The following is a 4,027-nucleotide window of genomic DNA, read 5'->3' as shown; positions in this document are numbered from 1 at the left end:
ATACACTTAATTTCAACAATCGCGCTAAAACAAACACATTAACTTCAACAATCCTTTCTGACTGCAGTTTAATTACTCACTGCCTACACACACATTGATGCCGTCACATTGTGACCATCTTATATATACCAGACTACCCTATATCTAGTAATCTCCCGACAATTCACGAAGGTTCGAGAGAAGTGGCGTGACACTAGTCACGTGACCTCGCTGACGCAACATTATTATTGTTTATAAAACAAACAAGTAACATCCGATAAATAGAATTGTAGAAAATGGAGAAACACAATTAATTCAGTATTCTAGAAGAAATAAAAAGGAGATTACAAGTCACTTCGATTTCTTAAGCTAAAACGTTGCCTGTTTGTAGCAGTAGCATTTCACTCAAATTGCACAATAAATGTAAGAGATACGTCGTCATGGATAACTGAATTTTTTCTCTTTTTCATCGTAATGCTCATTGTTATTACTAGACTTTTATGATGAAAAATCGTGCCATTTATATGGCATAGGTTATACTGCGTGATGTTGATGCAAGGTTTTTATGAGTTACACATGAAAAAAATATGGCTTCGTAAGCATGCAATTGTGAAACCAGCAAGTTCCTATAATGGACTGTACTTTTTCAAAATGGTTCATCTCTCACGTTGATCGAACCTAACATTACTTGTTAAATTATTTTCAAAAAATATATTTACTTTTTTTTGGTTTATTTTTTTATTTCAACTTGTGATGACACAATGTTCGGTGTTAAATTTTTCATTCACGGTTACAACAGTTTTAGAAGTTTTTGATCGTGTTTATAGCCATTTTCAACTATTTTTATCATATTTATAACCGCTTTAAATTATTTCGAAATTTCGAAATTGTTGGAAAAATATAACCTGTTTTTTACCGCTGTTAATATAATTTATCAACATCAAAAATGATAATCTAGCAACGTGAAAAAGAAAATATGAATACTACATCTAGTTAGGAAAACTAGACAAATTTAACTCTTTTGCTATAAATTAATATAAGGTGCTTCCGACGTATTCTTTAATAATATTCTTAAATATCCACTAAATTGAACGGATTGGAATAATTTGTTTGTTTGTAATTAAGCACAAAGCTACACAATGGACTATCTGTGCTCTGCCCACCACGGGTATCGAAACCCGGATTCTAACGTTGTAAATCCGCAGACATACCGCTGTGCCACTGGGGGGCGATTAGAGTAGGTACAGTTCAAAACTACATTTCTCAGTGGGTCATGGTATGGACTTTATTTTCCAATTGTTTCACAGTAAATTTTTTGAAGTTGCATTAAGAATAACAAAAGTTGAGTTATAAATAAAAGTATATCAACAAGCAATTCGAAACCTCGTCCATAAAACCTCTTAAAAAGATGCGATCCACTAATAACTTTTCTCAAGTACACTCTTTCTTTCTCTCAAGTATACGCTTTTCTCTCTAACCCTTCTCACAAGTATACGCTTTTCTCTCTAAACCTTCTCTCAAGTATACGCTTTTCTGTCTAAATCATCTCTCAAGTATACTCTCTTCTCTCTAAGCCTTCTTTCAAGTATAATCTCTTCTGCCTAAACCTCCTCTCAAGTATACTCTCTTCTGTCTAAACCTTCTCTCAAGTATACTCTCTTCTGTCTAAACCTTCTCTCAAGTACACTCTTCTCTGTCTAAACCTTCTCTCAAGTACACTCCTCTCTGTCTAAACCTGCACTCAAGTATACTCTTTTCTGTTTAAACCTTCTCTCAAGTATACTCTCCTCTGTCTAATCCTTCATTCGAGTATACGCTTTTCTGTCTAAGCCATCTCACAAGTACACTCTTCTCTGTCTAAAACCTCTCTCAAGTACACTCTTCCCTGTTTAAACCTTCTCTCAAGTACACTCTTTTCTGTCTAAACCTTCTCTCAAGTACACTCTTTTCTGTCTAAACCTTCTCTCAAGTATATTCTCTTCTGTCTGAACCTTTTATCAACCAAGAAGTATATTGGGTAATGTACACAGTCGTGAGATGTGTTATGGTGGCATCGTGGTCATACTACACGATACCTATAAGTATAAAAGTCATTGTTTAGAAATTACATTAAAGAAGTTTTGAACAAGTCACTACATCGTGTACGTTGTCTTCCTTCGTGATCAAATTGGTCTGCACACAGAGTTTCACAAAATTTGGTGCATCCGTACTTTAACGCATTTGTCTGGACAGAGGAAGTGGCGTCAGAAATATCCAGTCTATCGATTCTGATGACAAGAGTTTGAGCGAAAAACTTCCAATCGAACTTAAATCGAAAAACCAATGTTAAACATTGTCCCCGAATTATATTAATAATTTAAGATATTTATTTTGATACTGTCCGTCACGTCTGAACTTCAGAGAAAACAAAAGGATGGCTCAAGTTAACAAACGTCAGTATCATTATTTGATTGAGTTTTTTGTATAGTGAATCCTTTGTGCACTACAATAGTCCGTATGGACCAGCAAAGGTTGGACATTTTTGTCTCCTAATTTTCAACGTTTGTTTAATAAGATTAAACGTAACGATTTTTAGATTAACGACAAATCCTCAAGTAACCAGAAACGAGTTTTGTAGAAGTTTGGAAATTTCTGGAATAGAACACATAATAAGTAGGCTTAGTAATTCATGTGTTGTTTCTTATTTATCCACGGTATATGACATCCACCTGTATAATTAGAGTTACAGACTTTATAGCAAAAAACGTAAATCACAACCTCACTGGTACTCTAAGATTGGAAAACGTATTAGTTTGAAACCTAACACAGTAATGGAAATAAATAAATATATCTGTTGATTGAGGAACCTTCGGAATAATACAGTGATATAAAATGCGCCATTTTTAGTATGAAAAAAAAATGGTTTTATTGATAAAAAAAAAATGCTTTGCTCCATAGTAATAGGTCATCTTCAGATCATGATTACAGTCAAACGAAACTCGTCCTCTTGCAAAAGTAAGTTTTTCCAAATTTCCATGCACCAGTTGCATAACGTTAACTATTCAATGTTCAACTCATTTTCCAAATTCTTCTTATTCACATAAATCATCAATCTTTTAGAAAAAGAAGAGCATTTTAAATAAAATCCGCTCTTTCTAGTATTTTAATGTCATTGTAAAATATAGAAATACTTCTGTCCAAGATGTTTCCAACTGTTGCGCATAATGAACAACAAAGGTCCCAAAACACTCCTGAGAGACACCAGTAATCGTGCTCTACCTATCATAAAATAAGTATTTATTAACTCTGTTTTAACTTTTACACTTATTCCATAATATTCAACTTAATAACTTCACTAGTGAGACATACACCTTATTAAAGTCTTTCTAGATGTCAAAATACAAGCAACCTCCTGACGGTCCCTCATCCAAAAGGAGCATAACTCCAACTAATTGACAACGCAAATAATCTGTTTGTTAGAATATTAATTGTGGTTAGTTAGAACACCAGAAATAATAATACAGGTGTTATGAACGTTGTTATCCCTCTCAAAACAAGTATATTATTAAACTGAAGCAGGAATGCCTATATTCACCCATTATTACATTTCACTCGTAACACCAGCTTTTGGGTTACATCGCTTTATACCTTCAGTGGACTGGGACACATACAGTTTCATTATTACGCTATATTTGTCATGGGTATAACGAAAAGACAAGCGTTTTCAGCCTCGTACGTTATAAAACTTTGTTTCCACCTCTATTTTGTTGGTAGGCTAAACATTCGTTCTATATTTTTTAATCAAAAATTCATCTATAATGAAGTCACTATCCTCAAATTAATCTGAGTTTTCAAGTCTTTCTGTTTCTTCAGCGTTTTCATGTACGCTGTCTTCACTGCTGTTTTTTTTTTTCCTAATAGATCTTTGATTAACTTTCTAGGAAGCATTTTTAACTTATGCATGTTTTTTTTCTTTCAAAACGTACCGCTATCTATATTTTTTATTGTTGTTCCTCCGTTTCTTAATTTTTCTTTTTAAAAACCCAGATTTCTTTTGAAGTGAAGGTAG

Source organism: Limulus polyphemus, unplaced genomic scaffold, assembly GCF_000517525.1.
Source record: "Limulus polyphemus unplaced genomic scaffold, Limulus_polyphemus-2.1.2 Scaffold3938, whole genome shotgun sequence".
Taxonomy (NCBI): domain Eukaryota; kingdom Metazoa; phylum Arthropoda; class Merostomata; order Xiphosura; family Limulidae; genus Limulus; species Limulus polyphemus.
This window is presented reverse-complemented; position numbering follows the sequence as displayed.